Source organism: Silene latifolia, chromosome X (assembly GCF_048544455.1).
Source record: "Silene latifolia isolate original U9 population chromosome X, ASM4854445v1, whole genome shotgun sequence".
NCBI classification, from domain to species: Eukaryota; Viridiplantae; Streptophyta; class Magnoliopsida; order Caryophyllales; family Caryophyllaceae; genus Silene; species Silene latifolia.
In genome coordinates this window covers 67819312-67845687 of record NC_133537.1, presented here as the reverse complement: position 1 = coordinate 67845687, position 26376 = coordinate 67819312, and the positions used below count along the sequence as shown (strand labels likewise).

General features: G+C 39.9%; 1 non-coding gene across 1 annotated transcript; it reads right to left on the bottom strand.

The window, feature by feature from the left end:
• Positions 1–1461: 1461 nt before the first annotated feature.
• On the bottom strand, positions 1462–1569 carry LOC141624871 (small nucleolar RNA R71). Its single transcript, XR_012534674.1, has one exon. It is a non-coding gene; the product is annotated as a small nucleolar RNA R71 (small nucleolar RNA).
• Positions 1570–26376: the final 24807 nt, after the last annotated feature.

Here is a 26376-nt window from a genome sequence, read left to right as displayed (position 1 = left end):
TTACACATAGTTTATAATTAAAGTACTTAATTTAGATTACATTAGCATTATTTCTTATACATGTTATATCATCTAGTTCTTATAAATCATTTAATCATGTTTATCATTTCTCTTAATATAACTTACAATTTACACTTTAACATGAGTAGCTAAATCTCTTAGTCTAAGAGCTAGGGGAGCCATGCATAAATCAAATATATAACATGATAAGATAGGTTAAAAATAATATTGTCTAAATTGCTTCTATCACATGCTTGTGCCACAATGTTTAATCTTTGTTTAGGGCCCTATTCATTTGATTAAGTTTGTTTATTCGTTCTATAAGTCAAGAGGCACGGAATTGAATTAGACTAAGCATGTGTAGTAGGACGACCTAGTCATGGACGAGAGTTTCTCTAGGACCCGGTCTATGGTTGATGCTAATATCGTAAGATGGGTATCTTTAAGCCTAAGCAATTGACAATGTTATTAGTACCAAGTTTATCATGATTATATGTTTACCTTTGCATGCGTGACCCGAACCCCTTAGACTCCCTTTTATTATATAATTTACATCATAAATTCTTATTAATCATCAAACAACCAAACCAAACCAAATCGTAATCGACCTTGATAAAAAAATACCCATAGCAATTCACGAAGTAATTCCCGTTTCCTTGTGTTCGACCCCTATTGATACATTAACTTGTTGTTTAGGGAATTTATCTTTGCATAGGTACGCGATAAGCCTATCAAATTTTGGCGCCGTTGCCGGGGAAACGGTTTTATTGCTTTTTGAATTGTCGATTTTTATCTTGTTTTTTGTTGTCTTGAGGAACACTTGTTCCTTGAGACCGTTACTTATCATTTTCCTAGAAATTGTTGTCTTATGCCCAGGTCCTCTCGTAGTGGAGAATTGCTTTCACCGGATTCCGAGCCCGAGAAAACCTTTAGGAGAAGACGACGATTTTGGAGGGAAGTGAAAGAAGCCACTTCTCCCGTACAAGTTGAAAGTGCTAGAAAGTCTTACTTAGACGATCTAGAAGCCCTTGAAGAGGAGGAGGTTTCTTGTTCATCATCTCCACCACCATCACCATCTACTACCAAAAAGATGGTGAGACTTTCCGATCACTCAAAGCCCACCGCGGCCATGCTTCCGGCCGGAATCACAACCACTCAAATCACCGCGCCGGACTTCGAGATCAAACCGGCTTTTATTAGCCTTGTGGAGAGAAAGCAATTTGGAGGAAGTCCTTTGGAAGATCTCAATTTGCATGTGCAAAAATTTTGTGACTATTGCTCCATGATCCGTCAAACGGGCGTCACCCAAGCCCAAATAAGGGAAATACTTTTCCCTTTCTCTTTGAAGGACAAGGCCAAGCTTTGGATCAATAGCCTTGACCGCACCGCCATGGGAATCACCAATTGGGAGACATTGGCTCTTGCTTTTTATCAAAAGTTTTTTCCACCGGAGAAAACTCAAACTTTAAGGAGCCAAATTACCGGATTCCGTCAACAAGCTCTTGAGCGCTTATACGAAGCTTGGGAGAGGTACAAAGAGCTTCAAAGGCAATGCCCACATCATGGGCTAGATGATTGGTTTCTAGCAATAACATTCTACAATGGATGTTGTGCCGAGTCCCGAAGGATTCTTGATTCCGCCAACAATGGGCGGTTTGATCAAATTGACACCGATCTTGCTCATTCCACGATCGAATCTATGGCGATCCTTGATGCCCAATATGTCAATTCCCGAGTTGTGCCACCTAAAGGTAAAGAAGAATCCTCTAACAACTCCGTTTTGCTAGCTCAAATTGCCTTGCTCCAACAACAATTGGCGGAGAGAGATGCTAAGGATTCCCTTCAACAACTCAATGTTGTGTCTTCAACGAGCCAAATCATTGTTTGTGATGGTTGCGGGGGTGCGGGTCATTATGCCGCTCATTGCCGAGCTCCTATGGAAGAGGTAAATGCTTTTCAAGCTCTAAGACAAAGTTCATATCCACCGGGTACATTTTCCAACACATATAACCCTAATTCAAAATTTCATCCGAACTTGTCTTACAATAGCAACAATGTGCTTAATCCACAACCTCCACCACAACAAAATGCCTATGTTCCTCAACAACAAAAGTATATCCCTCCACCGGGTTATCAAAATCAACAAAGGCCCCCACAAAACAATTACCAACAAAATCCACCACAAAATGGCCAACAAAACAATCAAGGAGTTGGTAAGCTTGAGGGCATGATAATCCAAATGCAAAGGGAATTATTGGCTCAAATTCAAAAGAACGATCAAGCTCATAGTGTCGCGGTCAAGATGTTGGAACAACAAGTGGCTCAACTAGCCGCTTCTAATTCTCAAAGGAAGAATGGTCAACTACCTCCCCAAGGTGAGCAACCACATGAAACCGCTAATTCTATTTCCTTGAGAAGTGGTTCAAGCTATGATGGGTCATCCATGACTTTGGATGAAGAGGTGGTTGTTAAAAAGGCTAAGCTTGGGGGAAATGACAAAAAGAAGGCTAGTGAAGAGCCTATTGTTAAAGATCGTGTGCCATTTCCTCATCGATTGTTGATGCTAAAGAGGAAGAGCAAGCTTGATGCCAAAGATGTTGGGTCTCCTATGCCAAAAGAAAGTGAGGAGGTGTTTATTGAAGAAATCTCTCCTAATGCTAAGGAGAGTGATGTCATTTCAAAGAAAGTGGATGCTCCCAAGGAGAATGAGAAAGAGATAGTGAAAGATGTGGAGGATGCTCCTCCCAAAGAAGTTGTTCAAGTACCATTTCCCCATCGTCTAGCAAAGCACAAGGAGGAAGGTAAGTTTGCTAAATTTTTGGAAGTTTGTAAGAATTTGCAAGTCACCGTCCCGTTTATGGAATTGATTACCCAAGTCCCTTCTTATGCAAAGTTTATGAAGGAAATCCTCTCAAAGAAGCGATCCTTCAATGAGGTTGAGACCATTGCTTTCACTGAAGAGTGTAGTGCACTCTTACAAAACAAGTCTCCCCCGAAACTTAAGGACCCCGGTAGCTATTCTATTCCTTGCACTATAGGCACATATACCATTGATAAGGCCCTTTGCGACCTAGGTGCTAGTGTGAGTGTCATGCCTTACTCTCTTTATGAAAAACTTAACATGGGTGCTTTAAAATGCACAAGTACAACATTGCTAATGGCGGACCGTTCTTTAAAACGACCCTTAGGTGTCTTAGAAGATGTACCCGTCAAAGTTGGCAAGTTTTTCATACCCGTTGACTTCCTCATACTTGACATGGCCGAGGATTCACAAACCCCAATTATATTGGGTAGGCCATTTTTACGCACCGCGGGTGCGTTAATTGATATGAAAAATGGGAAGTTGACGTTGGAAGTAGGTGATGACCGGGTTTCTTTTAGCAAAAACAACACCATTAGAAGCCCAATGTTACAAGAGTCTTGTTATTTATTTAGCACTGTGGACTCTTCTTATGCCTCTACTACGCTTGGATCCTCACTAACGGATCCGTTGGAGGATGATATGGGTGTTGTTTGCTTTGTAGGTGATGATGCTAAGGACGCTATTGCTAAAAGTGGAAAAAGGAAGAAAGGGAAATTTTATTTGAAGAATTTCAAATGGTTGAGAAATGCAAAGATAGCTATGAAATGGAGCTTGGTTGGTGGCAAGCTCAATGACAAAACTTGAATCAAATAGCTTCTTACGTCGTGCGGGACGTTAAACCAGCGCTTCTTGGGAGGCAACCCAAGCTTTTTATTTGTTTTCATTTATTTTCTGCAATTTATTGTTTTTCGTAGATTAGAAATAAAATACTCGACTTGACGATGTTTCTTTTTGTGTTTTATAGGTGAAAAATGAAGGGAGAAGAATTAGAAGTAAATATGGCACGCTTCCCCATGCAACAACCCCGTTCGGGGATGTGGTTTTCGAAAAAGAGAAGGAAATTACATCAACGCGGAAAAGAGGCAAAACCTGAAAAGGAGGTCAACCCCGATCGGGGTTGGTGGCCCCGATCGGGGTCGTGGTTCTTTGATATTTTGGCCTTTCTTTCTTATGCGGGTAAAGAGTGAATCGTTTTATCATTCTTATATAAACCCGATGGTACCTCCATTCTCTTTCTCTACCATTTTTCTTCACTATTTTTCACTTTGGTCACAAAGAAACATCTGCATCTCCCCCCGAATTCATGCTAGCTTGGGGGAGATTAGCAAATCGAGTAAGTTTTTTAATTGCTTTGCATTTTAGTTTAGATCTTGCATCCCATTAAACATAACCTCTAGTCCTTCTTATTTTGTGCTTTGAGCCATTTTTATGGTTTAATTGGGTGATTTGGATAGTTGGCACATTGAGGACAATGTGATGTTTAGCTTGGGGGAAGATATTGCATTTTCATATAGCATAGTTTGCATGTAGTGTAGAAATTTTGAAAATTTTTGAGAGAAATTTTTGCTTTGTGCTTGCTTGTAACCTACTTTCCTCTTTGCTTATCCTAATATTGGCTTATTGCTAATAATTTATTCTTTCATGTTGGGATATTAGTTACATGGGGATGTCTTGACATAGTAGGTGGGAGATGGAGAATGAACCGAATAGGCTTGATCTTGACTTGCGGCAAGCTACAAATTGGTAAGGTAGAGCCTCTTTTGACCGATGCATCCATATCCAGTCTCTCTTAGGTGAGTGTAGGTGTCTCCTTATAATGTGTGTTTCATCAAAACGAACAAGTATGGTTCTCATGTCATCTCTTGGTAAGCATGCATTCATTTGTTTTAGCATTTTGGAGCCATTCACATGAATATAATTGCCTTCTTGACCCCTTCACAAACAATTTTCCCTAGCTACATTATAACTTGCCTACCTTGTTGAGCTAGTAGCTTGATTGGTCTTGTTTGGGTGCTCAATTGGGATTTGTTTCAAAATTGAATATCATGTGAGCTTGGTCTTAATGCTCAAGAGATAAAAAAGAGGAAAATGAAAAAAAAAAAAAGATGAAAGAAAAAAATTGAAAAATGATGAAAAATGATGAAAATGAAAAGAAAGAAAGAAATGAATACCATGAATGAATAAGAAAAATCATGAAAAAAAGAAGTATGCATTGAAAAGAAAAAAAAAAAAAGAGAAGAAGAAAAGATGTGAGAAATTCTCAAGCATTATCCCTATATTTTGGAGGATTTTCTCATGATTTGAATTGCAAAATTGGGTTGGAATTGGGATTGAGCACCTTTACAATTTGGTAGTTGCTAGCTTGACTTAGCTCCACATTACCATAATTCATTTGTTCCCCCTTCTTACCCATCACATATTGCCTTCTTCCTGCTCATTTGGCTTCTTTATCATGCTTACATTTGCTTGTTTTGGCATACTATATTTGACATGTTTACCATATTAGATTGCGGGCACATTATCATAAGTCGAGGATAGTTGAGTGTTTATTCACAAAATTTGTCCCTACACATATAAAAGAGTTTGAGTGTCCCGTGAGAGTCCATAAGTCGAAAGATCATGCAAGAGCTTAAAGGTTCATTCAAAGTTTTCTATGCTACGCCGTCGTGTAAATCTCATCCATGTCTTGCTTTATCCCTTGCCCATGTTGTTTCGGGTTTTTAAATCATTATGCTTAGCTTGTTGGGATATTGCAATTGATGGGATTTGGTTTCTTGCTTGGGGACAAGCAAGGGTTTAGCTTGGGGGAGTTTGATAAGTGCATATTTTATATACTTTCATCCCCTATATTAGCTCCATTTTATTTGTCATTTAGCACTTATCATAGTGTTTTGAGCTAATATTTTTTTATTCTAGTGCATTTGTTTGTCTCCACATGTTTTGTAGGATACTTAAACTTTTTGGAGCTAAAATACTACAAGATGAGCTACTAGAGTGCAATGGCTAAGCAAGACCAAATATTGGGCTATCATGGAGTGTTTGCATGGGTTTTTCATGAAGAAGTTGATGGACTAATGTGTGCAATACAATTGTTGTCAACAAACCAAAGTCAAGCCCAACTTCAAGTCCAAGTCAAGATGGAAAAGATAGGATTCCAAGCTACCTAGGATGCCAAGAATTAAGGTCTTAACCGGGTGATTAACCGCACAATTAATCACCAACATAGGATTCTCCAAGCAATTAAGAGGAGAATTAAGGCAAAGGAGCTGAAAACACACGACCCCGATCGGGGTGGGGTGGCCCCGATCGGGGTTGCATGCCTCTTGGCTTTTACGTTATGCTCTCCTCTCCTATAAATAGGAGAGGTGTTCCAAAGCTTTTGGCATCCAATCTTTACGTCTTATTTTCACTTCACAATAGCCTTAAGCTTTATATTTCTCTCATTAGTCTTCTCATTTTAGTTTACAAGTTGTTAAGCTTTCTTTAGTTTAATCTTTCAACATTTGGTACTCAAGTTATTATTCAAGCATTTTGTTATTCAAGCATTTGGTTATTATACATTTCTCCTTTACAAGTTCTTACCTATTGAGGTATCACTACTACAAATTTAGGCAACTACAACGCCCCTTTAACAACGATTATTCACGAAAATCACAATAGACGTTGTAGAATGTATGGCGCGAATTTTACTAAAATCAATTACAACGGGTATGGTTATAAAAACCGTTGTTATTATTTTTAACAACGGGTCACACATGCAGAACCGTTGTTAATAATTTGGCGCAAAATTGGCGCAAAGTTAGTGAAAAGTAATCACAACGGTTACTTTTGAAACCCGTTGTTAAAACATATTTGACAACGGGTGTTTTTTACAACCGTTGTTAAAACATATTTCACAACGGTTGTTGTTTAATAACCGTTGTCAATACCTTCCATACTATAAACCACACAAATGCAGTCTGCTGCAGCCACAAAACACAACCCTTAATACACAAACACAAACACAGCAGACAAACAAACACAAAACACATACACACTCTCTTTCTCTCTTTCTCTATTTCTCTCTTTCTCATCGTCGCTTTATCTTCTCGCCGTCATTGTGATTTCATCGTCTATTACGTTCGTATTTATCGTAAATCTCGCCACACTCATCGTCATTATTTTCTTTTTCTATTTATTTCTTTTGCATATATGTGTTTTTATCAACCATTATGTTATTTGTTTAAGTATTGTTCGCATAATTAGTTACTAAAACAATGAAGAAGCAAGATGAAGAAGTAAGATAAACATAATTAATATATATATATATATATTTATAAATACATAAATTAAAAAAAAATTACATATGTAAAAATGCAATTCTTATATTTTCATGGAGGATCTTATTGTGCTCTATCGTATCCATCCTCTCCTCCTTGGCTATTTGGAGGTTCCGTTCAGCCAGCTTGCTATATCGTCATATAGCCGCAATGCGCTTTGCTCCCGTCAAGCCATCTTCTTTGGCGTGCTTCAATGCGGATCGAGCTTCCGCAAGGTAGCTCCTGAAACTTTCCTCAATATGGAGGAACCGGCGGATGAAGTTGTTGTTGTTCTCGATCATGGTAAGAGTCTTTAGGATGAAATCATTCATTTTCTTAGAGTTTTTTGAGTTTGATTTGAAAGATTAAGTAGAGTTTGTTTTAACAGTTAGAGTTTGGAGATGAATATATGAGATAATGGAAATGTTAGTTGAGATATACAATGTATTTATACTAAGCAATGTATGGGTTGAGTTAATTGCTTTTTAATTAATATATATGTTAGGAAGTTGTGCCATAATCATCATCATCTCTCTCAATAATGCTGCTTCAAATCCTATTACTAACCCTTCTCATTCCATATTATCCGTTCATATGTACAAGTGAATGTCGGTAATAATGCATGCATTGGAATTCTAACAGTAGTAATTATGCATGCATCTAGTAATATTTAATTTATTTTTTTTTATTTTTTAATAACAAACAACAACGGTTATTTTAAAACAACCCGTTGTCTTTAGTTATAACAACGGTTTTGTATATTACAACCCGTTGTTATAACTTTCCCCCCAAAATTGAGTCACACTTTCCACAACGGGTTTTTATACATAAAACCGTGGTTAATAGTTTTAACAACGGTTTCCTTAAGTAAACCAACCGTTGTTAAAACCTTCTACAACGGACGCTTTAACAACGTCCGCTTTTTTATATAACAACGGTTTTTGACCGTTGTTATAGCCTGTATCTGTAGTAGTGTATTCTTATTTCCAGTTTGCAAATTTACATTTCTATCTTAGCTTACACATAATTTATAATTAAAGTACTTAATTTAGATTACATTAGCATTATTTCTTATACATGTTATATCATCTAGTTCTTATAAATCATTTAATCATGTTTATCATTTCTCTTAATATAACTTACAATTTACACTTTAACATGAGTAGCTAAATCTCTTAGTCTAAGGGCTAGAGGAGCCATGCATAAATCAAATATATAACATGATAAGATAGGTTAAAAATAATATTGTCTAAATTGCTTCTATCACATGCTTGTGCCACAATGTTTAATCTTTGTTTAGGGCCCTATTCATTTGATTAAGTTTGTTTATTCGTTCTATAAGTCGAGAGGCACGGAATTGAATTAGACTAAGCATGTGTAGTAGGACGACCTAGTCATGGACGAGAGTTTCTCTAGGACCCGGTCTATGGTTGATGCTAATATCGTAAGATGGGTATCTTTAAGCCTAAGCAATTGACAATGTTATTAGTACCAAGTTTATCATGATTATATGTTTACCTTTGCATGCGTGACCCGAACCCCTTAGACTCCCTTTTATTATATAATTTACATCATAAATTCTTATTAATCATCAAACAACCAAACCAAACCAAATCGTAATCGATCTTGATAAAAATCTACCCATAGCAATTCACGAAGTAATTCCCGTTTCCTTGTGTTCGACCCCTATTGCTACATTAACTTGTTGTTTAGGGAATTTATCTTTCCATAGGTACGCGATAAGCCTATCATCGACCGAGTGGCATTTCCACTCGACCGAGTGACCCGTTAATGCCCCGTTCTGATTATTTTCGACAAAGTATTGAGTAGATACCCATGTTTAGTGACCATAGTGGTCCCTTGGTGGCTGGATGGACATGAAAAGGGTTTATATGGTTGACTTTCGTGATTTTTTTACGTTTGACCATAGTGCTTAGTATGTTATTATTACTTGAGATGTTGTTATTATTTAAAGTATCAGTATTCGAGGTGTATCTAGTTAATCAATAGCAATGTGACATGTGATGATTCCATGACTTTACAGTAAGTAACATTTATGAATTTCATGATAGTCGCTTGATACACAAACGAATCTTGTGATGATTATAGACGGAATACTTGCATGAAGTGAAAATAGACACAAATACATGTGCGATCATGTGGTACATTTGACGCAAAATATGCGTGACATGACGATGGTAATTGAGTTCTATTAGAATGCATAATCTATTACGGGGTGATCATCATTTTATTGAGTCATATGTTTTGTAGGTAGTTTACGAGTATATCCATGCTTTTGAACGTTGAACTTCGGGATAAAGTTCTGTTTAGGGGGGAGTGAATGTAACAATCGGGAAGTTAGGAAAGAAACCAAGCGTTATGAGAGTAATAATGTCAAGGGAACCTTGAGTTGAGAAGTGTTTATGTGTAAGAGAGTAAACGGTAAGGGCTTCGAAAGAGAGAAGACTTGAAAATTGGTAACAAGACGGAGAGAGAGAATTGAGAGATCGGGGGGGGGGGGGGAATGAGGGAGTGAGGTGAACTTCGGGGACGAAGATCATTTTAAGGGGGGGAATTGTAATACCCGGATTATTTGGGACCCACAAAAGTACCTTGGAATACGTGAGAAAATCTCGGTACTGATGGGGAACTACTCAGAAGCAAGGGATGACCGTATACTAGACCAAATATGACCTGGACTAGACCTAGTGGGATTGTAGTGGGCCGAGTTAAAGGTTTACTTGATCCAGTGGCTGACACTCGGCCGAGTGGGCGAGCACTCGACCGAGTGGACTCGGTACTTGACTGAGTGCCACTGAACAACACCTGATAAACACCAATTTCGGGATCTCACCTTATCTTATCCAAATCATTTCACCCTTCTTCCTTCTCACTCCAAATCCTCTCCCTTCTATCTAAAACCTTCCTAAATGCCTCCTAATGGGATTCAAGCTTGATTTAGTGGATTGTTAACCTTCTTCCTTCCTTCCTTCCTTCCACCTTTGTAAGTTAAGATCTACCCTTCTCTAATTAGTTTAAACTCTAACTTTTGGGGGTTCCTTTTTGGTTAATTAATTTGTAATTAGTGTATATAATATGAGTAATTGATGGGTGATAATAAGGGGTTTTATAATATACAATAGTGTAGGATATATTTGTGATTGTATTGTGTGGGTTGTATAGGATGAGACGGTCACATGAGACAGAATCGGGTCCGATTCGAGTAGCTAATATGAAGATATGTTAAAATGTAGGTTTATCCTACTCAGTTTCAATAATGTGTGTATATACTTGTGTATCTTTTACATCATTTGCATATCATGAGTCGTATTGTCACATGGTGATATTTGAGGATCTTGGTGAGTCTCTTATGTTGTTGGAAATGCATTATAACATCATATTAGTTTATAATGACTCAAGGAGTCGCGATAATTGAGTAATGGATGTCCATGACATGTTGGAAAGTGCATCTCATAATTAGTCTTACTTTAATGTGTTGTGTCGCATATTATATCATTATTGTTATTGTATATGTTGAGGATATGGTTGTTGTTGAGGAGACGTAAGACGGTTGGGAGACCGTCTTACGCTTGAGTCGCCTCTTGGAGCTTCCCACTTCAAGAGGTATGTGCAAATTAATGACTTGAGTACGGAGAGATTCGTATCGTTTAAGCACGACGTCTGGCAGGGGATCCGGTTGGCTTTCGGGTCCGGTACCACGGACGTGTTCCGAGTACCTATTTATGAGATGTGGTGTCATGGGCGTGTCCCTGACACCGGTGGTTATGGGTACATCAGGGCGTGTCCCGTTACCGGCGTGGGGATTGTATAATAATGTCTCATTCATATTATTGGCATGTTACATATTTATCTATCATGTTGTGTCTTATATTTATTTATTGAAACTGGCGGGTGTGTGTCTGTGTAAATTGTCACCTATTTCTGGGGTGGCCTGTGTCGATCCATATGATATTTCCGATCATATGGGAAGCAGGTTAAGTACAGGTTGGTTTGATGTCAAGTGGGAGATGGGACGAGCATCGGACTTAGAGTCGAGTGGCATAGATAGATAACTTAGATGATAGACAAGTGTATCATGTCTAGTTCACATTTATCTTTCATTTATTTAATCATTTGTAAATCACTAAACTTGTTATTTATTTAAGTTTTTATTTAATTGGGGCTTTGAAACACTGCCTCGGGAAACCGAGATGGTAAGATCCTCCCATTACCTTGGCCGGGTAAGAAGGCAGTGTTACAATAAACTTGGACAGTAAATGCAGACTTGACAGGATAAAATTATAACACCTCCATTTATTTAAGAGCCTTCACTAGGCATTCCTAGATAAATGAAAGTGTTACCATCTCAGTTGTCTGAGGTAGTGATTACAAAGATAAACGAAACCACAGTAGTTTAAATAAATATAACGTTTAATGGCCTTATTACATTGTTCCAACTAATAATTGTAAAGTAAATTAATTACAACTGCAGCGGAAACTAAATTAAGTGAATAATAAAATAATGTTTATCCAAGCTAGGTGATCTAAACTCCTAGGTGTCCGTCTAGCCTCACGCCAGTCCATGCTCCAGTCTAATCCAGCTCAATTACCTGTCACTCAATCTACTCCCCAATAATTGGTTCATCGCAGGTGTTTAACATATACACTGTCAACCAAACGGTTGAGTTGGAATCCCTCCAAAAAGCATCTAGCTAAATAAGGTAATACCTAAAACATTCTTTCATTACATATACACTGTCAACCAAATGGTGTCTGTCAGAATAAATCTAAATACGTCACCTGAAGGTTCTTACCACGACTTCTGCTAGTAAGTTAGAATACAACACCCGTAGGCTCTTACCATGATGTCTGCCAGGAACTCAAATGACCAATGCATATCTCATGCCAATGAATGCAACCATGATTATAACAATCATTAACCAATCGTACAAACAATAATCCAACTCAACCAATTAATCAATTACGCATAAGCTCATATAGTCAAAGTAGAACAAATAAGAAAGTCAAGTAGAATTGTTAACCTACCTTTTTAGCAATCCAATAGAGCAAGCAATCCAATATAATCAACTAAAAGTATTCCTCTGTAAATCCGTCACCTAATACAAAAAATAATTATAATTACTAATTACTCAATTCATTTAAATAATTAAACTAATTATAATCCAATTACTTTAATTATATTTTTTCGTATAATTAATAATACAAACCTGTCTTTAAGAAACCCAATTACCAACCAACCCGTCACCAAACTCGTGTCATACACCACCCCAAAACCTGCGTGAAACACCTTCTCACGGCCTCCACAAACACCAACCAGCACTACCACCGCAAGCCTCCACCACCTTGCACCCATACTCACCCCAAACACCAGCCTAGCCACCACCCATAACCGGTAAGGTCACGCCCTAGCTCCCCTTCTCACGACACCAACAACAACCCCAACAATGCACAACACCATAACCCGCCACCACGCACCTACTAGCGGCCACCACCGTGGTCTCCCTTGACCCACGGTGGTCCCACCTATAGCCACACATCCTGGGTCACGTCTAGGTCAAGCCACAATGGTCCGAGGAAGCTAAAACACGGTTCAATACCCAATTATACACAACCACCAATAATTTGCAAATTCCGGCAACCACCACACAAGGCGTCGCCTTTAGCCACCCCACTGCCACCACCATGGTTAACCAACCACCAGGAGACCACCCTACCAATCCCATGTTAAGGCGAGTATAAGAAAATCATTAAAACCCGTCTTTCCCCTTCACGGCTAACCCGACAACAACCCACAAAAACACCCCATAACCAACCCTAGGTCGGTCAAACGTTGGTCAAGGGTGGGTCCATTTGGGTCACTATGGTTCATGGCATGTCCATGGTCAACGGTAGGTCACACGGTGGTTTATACGATGATTAAATTAAAGAATTACGAGATAGATTATATTATGAGACGGTCTTACCTTGAGGCGATAATACTGTTTTAGCAAGATTTTACACAAATGTATTGTCTTGCATGGGGAATATTTTGCAGGGTGATCTAACTCAATAAAAAATGCCTGATTAGTATAATAAGTAAGTAAATAGTGAGTAATAGAAAAAGACACAAGATTTATACGTGGAAAACCCTAGGAATAAGAGGAAAAACCACGAGCACCAAGCCAGGAGGGATTTTTCTATAATTGATATATGCTGGCAGGATATAAGTTCGTCAGGCTACTGATAATATAAGAGAACTAATGTTGAATTGAGTAGAGTGTATACAATAGAGTGAAGTAAGTGAGTAAGTGATTGATCCCCTTGTTTCATCTTTCCTTTAACTATTTATAGTAGGCTCCAACGTTCAATATGACCGTTCCTAATTAATAGGCCTTGTACCCTATTAACCCGGAAGTGAGTATTGACCTTGCAACTGCCTATCCGCACGTTTTTCTTGGTTGACTGTTTCTTCTCCTTTTATGGGTTGGTGGAATGATTATTCCATGAAAGTAGGAATCGTATTCCTGTACCCTGACCATTGCTTGATGTGTGTAAACGGTATCTGATCATGCAAGACATGTATCCCTTCTGGGCAGGTATGATATAGATCCCTGACCTGCTCTTCCCTCCTGGCTGGTGTCAATATCTGTGATAGGTTCTTGACTCTGGGTTGCCCCTGTCTGGCCTGGCCTGATGGTTGTCTCCTGATATTTGTCTGACCAGGCAGGGTAAATCTTGGCTCAACAATTGCCCCTTATCTCCTTACTTCCACTGGTTCTGCCAGGGATGAGGAGATAAAAAATTGAGCCAAGCAAAAATGAGAGGCTTTCCGGAAAAGAATTTAAAGTTTGAGTTCTATTCAACTTCCTAACGACTATTATTCATTAAATGAGGTAGGTTCATCAAACCCTAGGAGAGTCATGATTGAACTCATCCACTTGTGTTATCCGTTAGTGTGCTTATTGCCTATAAATTGATTTGAGCCATCAATTATTCTTTCCTTACTTTCATTTCTCCAAATTTCCAATATTTTTTTCTTCTTTCTTTGATTTCTTTGCAAGATAAACTCCGTTTCTCAAAGAACTTCATACTAATCTCCAAAAAATGGTTGGTGGGAGATGGAGAACTGCTGCACCAAAAAATTTTGAAGCTGTGCAACCTCCGGTGGTGGTTGACGTCCCTGATGTCATTCCTGAGGATGAAGTCATTGAAGTTTCTGCTCCTGCGAAAATTCTGGCTATTATGCATAAAGGTGTCAGCTTTACCCCTGTAAAGTCGTTGCCTGCTTCATTTCTTGAGGCCAATCAACTTAAACCTTCTGTTGAGCATTGTTTTGTGTGGATTTTGCGCAGGGCCAAATCAGGTCAGGGTGAAACTGTGTAGGGTCAACTAGCTCTAGGTAGTTTATTGGTCAGGTCGTCAGGGTATAATAACAAGCTGTAAAAGAAATAATAACAATAACAAGACAAGCAATTTTGTACATGGAAAACCCTTGAATGGGAACAAATCACGGGCACCAAGCCAGGAGAGGATTTCACTATGTAATTTGGGAGAATAATTATATGATAATAACAATGTTTATATTTCTCTATGTATTTCGTATGTTTCTTCTTGCGTATGAATGAGATCCCTTCTGAAATCTTCAAAGTGTTCCTTATATAGTCTTCTTCCCTGAACGGCTGCTTGATATGGTATTAAAGGCAGAATATTCTCCATAATTACCAGTAATAATTGCTAAATATCTCCCCCTTAATTATCGCATTTACCGCATAATCTTCACATTTAATGTTGCGTATATAATTCCTTTATAACACGCGTATATGGTCTAATATCGTCCTGATATTTTGACCGTTGTCCTCTCCATGGCCTGGCGCCTATCTTCATGTGCCCTGACAGCCTGGCAGTCAGGTTCAGGTGAGATACTCATCAGGAAGGTCTGCGGATTTCCAGGCCTAACAATTGCCCCTTATCTCCTCATTTGCAGTGTGCCAGGATGAAAAAATGAGGAGATAACTTTATTATTGGTAAGATTACCCAACGATTAAGTTTTTCCTGATCAGTTTCCTGTAACGGCTCTTTTACTGCAGTTGCTGACGCGTGGTTATTTACTGCAACTTCCTTAATGATTTTGCGGCTGAAACCCTAATGTTCTTCACTATAAATACTTGTGTGCTTCATTAAGTTGAACTCATCAACGCAATTTCTTCTTATCTTCTCTATTCAACAATCCTTTTCTTCAGTTTTCTTAATTTCCAACTTCCTTAATCTTTAATCAATTTTCCATAATTCTTCAAATAATGTCTGCAAAGAAAAAATCTACCAGGGCAGTGGTTCCTGCAACTCCTCCTCCTCAGAATCCTGAGGAAATTTCTTCTGAAACCTTGTTTGCTTCTTCTGCTGCTCCATCTCCCATAGTAAATAAGCCGAGTTGATCTCAATATCTCATAGCGCTTTTCAATTCAATCCTATGAAGGCTTTAAATGAGGATCAGTCTCCTGCAAACCGTTTGAAGCCTGAGTTTGAGAAGATTTTGAAGCATAAGGGGATCATCCCTGCTGATGCTGAAGTCTGGATTCCTGAGGATTCTCCTATCAGGGCCGACTGGGCTTGTCCTGGTTGGTTCTGCATCCATGACTGGGCTTTCAGGGCAGGCTGTAAGCTTCCTTTTTCTCCTCTTATGGTTGAGGTTATTAAGGATATCGGTGTTCCATCTTATCAATTAATGCCAATGGTGTGGAAGGTTGTATGTTCTATTGAGAACCTCTGTAAAAAAACACAATATTTCTTTTTCTCTTGATGACTTGAAGACTTGTTATTCTGTTAAAACAAACATTCCTGGCCGTATAAGTTTTAAGGTCAGGGCGTCTACTACTCCTCTTCTGAGTCCATGATAAGGGCTGGGCTGCTGGCTACATGTTTGTCAAGACCAATTCTGTGGGTCCTGACCTGGCGTATTTAAATCATGAGGCCTGCGTGGCTTGTGAGTCTTTTGGTTTCTTTCTTTGCCCTGCATGTTTTATCTGTTAGTAAAAAATGAAATGAAATTTATAATAAATCATACCTCCTATGTGTGCAGTTGATGACTGGGTTACTGAAACTGAGTATCCCACTCCCAATGTTTCTGCTTTCCTTGCTATTCCTCCTTTGGAGAGGTCCTGGCCTCTTTGTTGTGGGGTTGGTCACCTTCCACGCTGTTTGAAGGCTGACGGTGCTCCCAGGGCAGCTAAAGCTTCAGGGGCTGCTAGTGCCACTACTTCAGGCAGTAAGTTCATCTTAATCTTTCCTTTCTTTTTACCTGGGTTTCCTGATAATGTTTGGTTTATATTGCTGATACAGTATTTCGTGTTGCAGCTACTAGGTCATCTGTTCGCCTTGCCAGGTTTAGCATGGCTAACCTTTCAGCCAGGCTGGCTAAGTTCAAGGAGGAAGGTCCCCAGGGAAGTGGGGATACTGAGCCTGTTATTGACTTGACGAGTCGATGATGCGCAAGGTCACTGCTTTGCACCTTCCGCCCCTCCGAAACAAGTTCGAGAGCCAAAAAAGGAGAATTGAAGATGTTGATGTTTCTGCCCCGGTCAGGGAGGTGAGAGTCAGGTTGGATAATATGGAGGCTGCTAGGGTGAAGATCAATGATTATGCAGCTTCTAAATCGGATGTCATGCTCACCCTTGACCCTGCTGAGACTGCTACTCAGGCGGTTGCTTCAATGGATCATTCAGTCAGCCTCTTGGCTGGTGCCCTGGCTGCTATGAGGGAGGTAGGTTGGCATAATTTCTATATGTGTTTTGTTTTGGTAGTTTTCTATTGTTGGTATAAATTACTCGTACTTTTCTTGTTTTTTACCAGGGTGCTGCGACCTGTCTCCATAATGCCTATCAGGCTACTTCTTTGGTAGCCATAATTGATCTGATGAGATCAGATTATGATAGGCTAAAGTCTGAGCTGGATTTTGCACGAACTGACCTGGCTGCTAAAGCTGCTGACTTGACCAGGGTGTAGGCTGAGAGGGATGCTGCTAAGACTGAGGCAGTTTCAAGCAAGCGGCTGTTGCAGGAGGCCTTGGATAGGAATGAGGAACTCACCCAAGAGAGGGATGACTTGGAGTTTAAGCTGGATGATGCTTCCCTCTATTTCTATATCAAAGGAAGAGCGGCTGTTATGTCAGAGCCTGTCAGGCCAGGGCCAAATGGGATCCTGCAGCTGAGATGGCTTTTGCTGCCTCAAAGTATCCTGACCTGCACAATTTGGAAAATGAGCAGGAGGTCGACTCTCCAGGGGAGTGTAGATACCTCATTTCTGCACCTCCCGCAAACCACCCGGTGATGATTGGGCCGCATGTTTGGTACGCGGAACGATTTGTGACAGTTCGTAAGTTTATCATCAAGTGATTGCTCAAACATTAATGTCTACCTCATAGTTGTCATCTACGTGCCGGTACGGTCGTTTTGGCAGTAATTAGAGTACATTTGGACTCCGGGTCAAAAACCGTCTTCATTTCTATAAACCGTCAAAATCCCGAGTCAAAGCAATGGCTTGTCTACCTAAGGTTAGGGTGTCATAAAATGTTGAGATTATATCTCATTTTGAGTCACATGTCACTTCATTAGGCTAAACTAAAAGTTTACATTACAAAATGTGCATTTCATTTAGTCAAATTGACAACCCGACCTTTAGGCTCACTTTTCGAGGTGATAAAAACTTTGTTGGGTCAGGCCTATTTCATAGAAAGTTCTAGATCTCTTTCTTAGCTTTCCAACGCCACCGAAATCACCTTAATCCGAGTCTTGTAGAGAAAGTTATGCCTAAAATACGACAGGCTGTCAAACGCGTTTTCTACGCGCGAGGAACCTACCCGGAAAGGACGCAAAGACAAGTGTTGCGCCTGTTCCAAGGGACGCAGCACCTGCTGCGCCTTTTCCCAGGGTTTTCTTTTTGTCCAAGTTTCCGTGTTTTAACCTAAGTCGGTTATTTCCGGATCTTTCCTTCTGTATCCTACTCTTACCATATTTCCGTCGTGTGATTAGTATAAATAGGGAGCTTCGTTCCTCATATTTCTCACGCGAGTGTCCGCCCTTCTCTTCTCCCTTTGCATTCTAGACTTTTGTTCTTACTTTTTGGCGTCTACGTGCTTGAACTTTCGACCACGTAAGCTCGGATCCTTCTGAGTACCAGCCTCGTTTGCATGACCGACCAATTTGACCAACTACACAATAATCAACTTAATTAATTAACCGTTTTCCTCTTACGAGGGCACTTTCTTTGCATTCGCGTCGAGCATCACTAATCGATATCTTAGTCCTTCTCGTTTCGTCAACATGTAAGTCTGAGGGTGTAAATTCTCTCTTTTATTATTGTTATTTACTTTTTGTATCATTTTGTAAGGTTTATGTCGAAAATACCAATTAAAACCGATTTCTAAAGCCTTGTTTAAAACCTCTTTTTACGGATTTCCAGTAGACAAACCGTCGAGAAAGGACGCAGCAACTGCTGCGCCTCTTCGAAGTAGCGCAGTTCCTACTACGCCTCTTCGTGAGGCTGCCGCAGTTCCTGCTTCCTTTCTTCTTCCTTCGTCCTCTGTAATTCGTTGTTCGTTTTGTTTTATTTGTTTTCGTCAATTCTTTGATACAATAGCCTAATAACCTCACATGTATATCGTTTATCATCTTTAACACGTTTTATTCACCATAAATCCGACTTAAATCCCAAATAATCTCATATTTGCGGGTTTTCGTCTTTAAAATCAATCCGGGTTGTAGAAATTCGATTTGTTCATATTGAGTTTCTGTAATTCGATCCTTTGATATATTCTCATATGTCTATTATGCATGTTCGTCATTAATTTGTCATTAATTCATCATGTTTAGTTTATTTCATTCACCCATGTCATTAATCCATCATTCTTTCATGTAATATTCCGTCTTATCCGTGTTTTATTGTTTTATGACCCTTAATCACATGTAATTAATCCACTAATCACTTTCATCCGAGTAAATAATTTAATCAATCGTTAAATTTACCAATAAGTGTTAACAACACGCAATTCCGGCTTCACAGCCAGAATTCAGGTCAGGAACATACGCAGCAACTGCTGCGCCTATTCCAAGAGACGCAGCTCAGCTGCGCCTGTTCCGGGTTGAATTCTGTCCCTGAACTCCGTTTTTGCCTTGACTTAGTTATTTAGCTTACGTATAATTAACTATTATTCGTATTATCACCTTCTGATTTGATCGTTGATTTATTCTTTTATTCGTTCTCCCAAATTATCCGTTTTAAAGGTATTTTCGACATAAATCGCCTAATCCATTGTAATTATTGTAATTTTCTTTATTGCCATTTTCTTCATTGTATTTATTGTATCATTTGTGTGTCTTCACATGTAATTGAGCATTAAATCCTACTTCGACCTAATTGTTTGCTAAATTAATTGTTCACTGACTTAGCATTAATTCATATGTTAGGATCAAAACTTGGATGTTGCATTGCATGCATATAATCGACGATATATCGAGTACGAACAACTTCCCTAATCATTAGTAGAGGCCGCTATCGAGGCGGGCGGGATTAGGTGTTCTATCAAAAGAGCTTCCTAATACGTACCCTCACCCCTTACTCCAGATCTCTGCGAACATCCGTGTTCATTGGCATCCACGAGAGTCATTCTAGACATAGAATGCTAAGGGTAACGAGTTCTTGGTGTTCATGTCTCTACTTTGTGTCTTGACATGACACGAGGTATTCGAACGGTTCCAATTTCCCATAAAAATTGGTGGCGACTCCACAAATGCAAACGCTTGTTCCCAAGCGCCCCCGTGGCCCATTGTCCACAGTTTGGCGACTCCGCTGGGGGATAATACACTTACGTGTAGCCAAAAGGGTGAAACTTGAACAAGGTTAGGGAATAGTTTGTACAAGACAATTGTCGGTTTTCATAACTCGGTCTTCTTAGACCGTTTTATTCGGCCTTCCTAGGCCCAACCCAACCCATTCGACCAATCGTCCCGTCTAAATGGTCCTAATTCTTATTTGGGCCGAAGGATGGATAGCGATTGACGTCATCCATACCATGGTACTTACTCTTGTTTGTATCAAGGGCCTTCACTACTTGAGGAAATGGACTAGGAATCGGCCTTACTCTTGTTTGGTACGAGCCTCTCCACAGACTTCGGGTTTGATGGTTCGGTATGGCAACCCACCCTTTAAACCAAAACCCTTTTAAATGCATTCAGCATCCCGTTATAATGCTTGTATAAATGTTTGTACCTTACATGATCACCATTTCTAAACAAAACCATGACATCTTTTTATAAACAAAAAAAATCAAAAATCCTTTTTTAAATGAAAATTTCGAAGAGGCCCATAAAATAGCGCAAAATAAGCCTAAACTCTGTCCATATGTCGAGTCAAACGTCGGGCCTAAAACCCATTTCAAAAAAAAAACTTAAAAAAAAAACAAAAAAAAAACAAAAAAAAACAAAAAAACCAAAAACATTTTCTTAAATCAAAAGATTTTCAAATCGTGTAAATGTAAGTATGTAAATTCAATTGGGCTAAGTTAGAGTCAAAGTTCAAACCGACTATGTCCTAGTCGGAACTCTGTCGAGTCATAAACCCGTCTTCCTTTACATTTTGGGTCTTTTCCAATTCAAGTCAAGTCCTAAGGCGTCACGCCGTCATTTTGGACCCCCTACCCCAATTCAATTAGGGGCTAAACGTTTCCACACCTCGACTCACACACTCGTGGCTAACACATCGAGTCATTCCCATATCCGTTTCTTGAATTCTCCTAGTACACGTTTGGGACACACATACCCGAACCTCGAGTCAAGTCTGTCTTAAACACACGAATTGGAATTAACACGTGTCGCCAATCCCGTCAATCAAGTCAACCACATAAATGTCACTCTGTCAAAGTCAACACTCGAGTCTAAAGGTCAAAGTCAAACACCGTGAATCCAAACACGAGAAGTCACTCACGACATTTCCTGGATTCACAAGTCAAGAGTCTAGTCATCTCGTCGCGTCATGTATCCTTTGTTTGTTGCTCTAGTATGCGTGATCCTATGTTAAATCAAGTCGTAATGCGTATCATTTTCTTCTCGGTAGGAATTCTGCAATTTCCAATGAAAGTATTCAAGAACGTTTATCTATCGTCATCGAGGGACTAAGTACTGCAGTTATTAAGCTCCAGGCCACCATCGAAGACTTGAGTGCTCGTGTCATCAATATGGAAAACAAGATAGATATGATGAAACATTTACCATCTTCTCATACCCCAAGGCCAGGGCATAGCTTCAACACAACTAACCCATCTAAGAAGGCCAATGAAGACAAGGGAGTTAACCTCTTGGAAACTCCACCCAGAAGGCTGGGACGAGCTTATAGGGAATTCGTTGACCTCGGAACCACATATGAAGTAGCTCTACGAAGACTGGTTTCCCAGGGAAAACTTCGTCCAATCGGACCAACCTCAGACCTTGAAAAGATATTCCCTAGATGGAAGGGCGATTCATTTTATCAGTACCATCAAGGTAGGGGACATGATACGGAGGAATGCTTTTGTCTAAAGCATATTATTCAGGATATGATCGAGGATCGCAAGCTTCCTGTGCCACCTTCCGCCAAGAAATCCAAGAAAATCGACCCTCTTGGGTCTAATATCATTAAGCATGATAAAGAACCATCTCTAGATTGCTCTCACCTCCTCGCTCCACATGGTAGTGAAGAAATAAATGTCCTCGAAAACGAAGATATCCAAAATGGAATGCTCATGCTCTCCATTGCCTTCAACAACAAATTTTCCACAATAGAGGGAGCCATTGATAGCCTAAACTCTCGACTTTCCAACATAGAAAACCAGTTTACCGAAATGGGTAAGAAGCTTGATGCCCAACCTCTCAAAATGAAAAGTGTCCAGACAAACCCTCAACTTGACAGTCTTAAGGAGAAAGCAACAAATGGACAATCTATTCTTAGTTCTTCTCATCCGGGAATCAAAATCAATAAAGGCATCCTCATGAATCCTTCGTCAAAGAAACCTAACAACCCTCCAAGGTCATTTACAAAGGCTTCCGAAAATAAGGGCACACCTCCTAGGAAATTTACCAACATCGGTATTAGATACACGGATGCCCTTCGGAGACTCATGGAACAACGAATGTTGAAGCCTATAGGACCTACACCCGAACCAGAAAGGAAATCCAAATTCTGGGATGAGAATTCGTACTGCAAATACCATAGAGGCAAAGGGCATGATACAGAGAAATGTTACAAATTAAAAAACGCCATTCAGGATATGATTGAAAGCGGGAAGTTATCCCTCTCAACTTTTAATTCACAAGACAACTTAGGCAATCCTCATGGATGCACCACCTATCAAGAAACTCTTCTTGATTGTTATCCTTCCAAAGTTCCCAATGATGAGGATGAGGTGCTCAAAGTCAGATGCCAAAGCCAGTTGCTGGAAGAGTAAACGTTCAAGCGTGGGCCGATGATTACGAGTCTAGATCTGAAATCGAGTCAAACTCCGAGTCCGAGTCTTAGGCTTTCTATCTCATATTTGTTCTAGTATCTTTCTCCATTTTCATTCTTAGTGACAACCTGGGGGCTGTCCCACGAGTCACATGTCTTCTCGAGTCTATGTTAAATATATTTCATTTCAATAAAGGTATAATTTTCAATCCACATATTCTTCTATCATATCTCTTCCTTCATCCCTTTTCCTGTGACAACAAGAATTGATTTGAGATATTTAAAAATGAACAACAAATGAATGTGAGTGCACTTAGATGATGTTCCATTCTAAGTTGTAAAGGATCCGAAACTCCGTGTTCATTTTTCTTTACCTATTCCATGTCTGGCAATAGAAACCACAATATACCCCAGTTTAGGACGAGCCTATCTCAAGAGATTCTAGGACAAATCCAGACCATCTCCCTTTTTAACGGTCCATGACGGAAGGCAAGCCCATTCCCCACAATAAACAACCCGTGTTACTAAAGACCAACCCCTTTCACACCAAAGGTGCTAGTCTGACCCAAGTCCATCCAAGACGATACGAGCCATGATGAAAGACAAAAGGCTCAATCAAGAGAAACCAAGATCAATATCCAACACAAATAGGTCAAAAGAAGAAGGCTCAATCAAGCAAAGTCAATATCCAAAGACAACGTTATCTTCAAAAAACCCGAATCAAAAATCTGAGCAATAAGCAGAGATATATTCTAGACGAAGAATCTGAATTTGAATCAAGAACAAGCCTGAAATCAAATACTAAACGGAATACTCCTGAAGTCTATATAAAATCAAGTTACATGGTAGAATCAAGACGTCAACGAAGATGGTCAACTAGCACCCTCACTTAGCCTTTCACACATCACACACCCTAAGTCCTTCTCGAGACCGTTACAGGGAGATAGTTAGGAATTTTGAGAATCCTCTCAAGCTTGTCAAGTATACCCATCCTTTAGGGCCAAGACATGGAAACTTGATCCCACGTCAATTAACCTACCTTTATGTGCTCAGGCTACATCAAGCCAAGAGACTCCATTTCCAAGCTATATTACAAGCCATAACCCCATGAAGCCTTAACTCCACAAAAATCAAGCTCCAGATATTTGTTTCATCAAAGCCTCTTATTACCGAGCTCCACATTCCAAATATCCAATCTAGTTTCACCTTGACCCATACACGGAGTATTCAAATACTTTGCTACCCAGGACGGGACGAACCCAATTCATCCTTAGGGTCCATTCTTAGGTGGGCTCACATGACAGGAATTTTTTTTACAAACTTAATTATACCTCTTTGGTCTATGATCAGAGGGAGCTATCTCAAATCGATTCTTCGAGTCACCAAAGGAATATTACCCTTGTGACCTATGCACTTTAAGGCCCTGACAACATAGCTTAGGCACACACCTGAACTACGAGCATGGTTTGATTTCACCTATTTCAGGTGGATACGTAGGCAGTCCTTTCTTACACAAGAAGGATACAACCGCAACACCCAAACAAAATTAACCAAACCTCAGAACTACGATCTGGTTTGATTTCACTTCACGTGAATACGTAGGCAGTCCTCAAGGACACAACCATCCTCACTCTCAACTTTCAACCTCAAATACCATCCCTTTCCATTTTACAACCTTCCAACCTCAATTAACATCCCTTCCACAACCAACACCTCTATACTGGGGGCTCCTTATTGCCGCCCAGCCTCTTTTTTACCAAATTCCAGAGTCATCTTCTCATCCTGGAGGCTTCTCTTCCAAGATTCCACCCTTCCTTTATTCCTCTAAGTCTAGCTAGTACTCGGTCCGGACAATGACAAAGATCTTAGATCAATTCTCCAAGTCATCGTGCCTCAAGAGAGGTCTCTTTTACAGCAAACGGTGGTAAAAGAAGTCCAAGTAGACAGCTGATCCATGGCTCATGCCTTGCCTTTATATGCCTTCATCATTCTTGCAATTCTTATACCTTTGAAACTGATACGCATTGTCACCTACACTTGGCTAGAGGTTGCGCATACTTAAACAAAGTCTGTCAAAGTTATCCCTGTGTCGCGTCAAATCTAGGTTAGTGTCGCGTCAGTCCAACCTAAGTCTACATTTCGCGTCAGTCCAACCTAAGTCTACATTTCGCGTCACATCCATATGAGGTTTATGTCATGTCAAGTCTTATGTCTAAAGCCCATTGAATATGCATAACGCATTACAAACGACAAATTTCTTCGAACAAGTTTTAAATAACTTTTAAAAAGAAACAACTTTTGAAAACCTATGTGTTTCCTCATTCGAGGTCCATGTGATAATCGCTTACGTGCATATATTAGATTGCATTCTTGTGTGGCTACTAACCATGCAGGTAAGTATTAGAAGCAGTACTTTACCAAGACCTTGCTTGTCACAACGAGCGAGTATTTCCCGACAGGTGTTTCGACACGCCTTCATTATATTTCCCCAAGCGAGAGTAAGCGGATAGACAATCTCTCTCAAGACATGGAAATAAAATCCCGATTATGTTCCCCAACGAGAGTTCACGACCGACAGTCACTTCCTCTCGAGACATGGAGATCACCATCGACCCTACATTCTTCTGAGGTTTGTTTGAAGACGACCCAAGCAGCTTCCCCAGCAGTTCCCAGTTGTGTCCTGCTACCCTTGACATTTTTGTTTCCTCATAGAGTTCGGCAAAGGTGTCGTTCTCCAAAAGTTCCCAGGCCTCCTTCCTTAGGTTCGTAAACCCAAAGTTAGGATTCTTACCCCTAGATTCTTAGATCCCAAATGGCCTCCTTTAGGTTCATAAACCTTTAAGATCCCATACCAAACGTCCTTAGGTTCATAAACCCATAAATCCTTTTGGAGTTCTCGTACCCCTCAGAAAGCTTAAGTGCATGCGTTCAAAACAAGAATTAGTAACCCAGTAAGTTCCTAAACTTAACCCTAGGATCCCAAATCCTCTTAGGTTCACAAGCCTTTAAGTTCTCATACAAGCCTTTCATATACCCAGGTTCATACAACTGGATAAACCCTTCAGATCTTTCAGAAACTTACCTTAATCTTTCAGACAACTCCTTAGATAACCTTTCAGGATAATCCTTCCTTCAGCCTTATCCCTTCAGATAACCTTCCTATATTCAGATAACCTTCAGATACCCTTCAGATAACTCCTTAGATATCCCTTTCAGGATAATCCTTCCTTCAGCCTTATCCCTTCAAGATAAACTTTCATATGTTAATCCTTTCAGTAACCTTCAAATAACCCCTTTTCAGTTAAGTCCCCTTTCAGCCTTCCCTTTAGAGAGAACTATCCCTTCAGTCCTTCCCTTTAGAGAGAATTATCCTTCAGCCTTCCCTTTAGAGAGAATTATCCTTCAGCCTTCCCTTTAGAGAGAGATAGCCTTCAGAGTTAGCCTTGAGAAGTATTAAGAAGTTTCTTCATAATCCTTGTGATCCCTAATGCCTTCAGACACCAAGTTATCTTCAGACCAAAGAGTTTTGCCGAAGCGTCTTCAGTTCCGTTTCACCCAGGGGTATCTCAGGTATGGTCTCTTCTTATGGTCAAGTGCGAGCCTCCTTACGTAGTCTAATGGACTTTAAACGACCCTCCCCGATAGTCGACAGACTCTAAAATGTTCCCGACGACAGGTCCTTGGCTCAGACCCCTTGAGCCACCTCGCGTCGCCATAGTCGTCAGGTTGTAATCTTCGATTGACCTG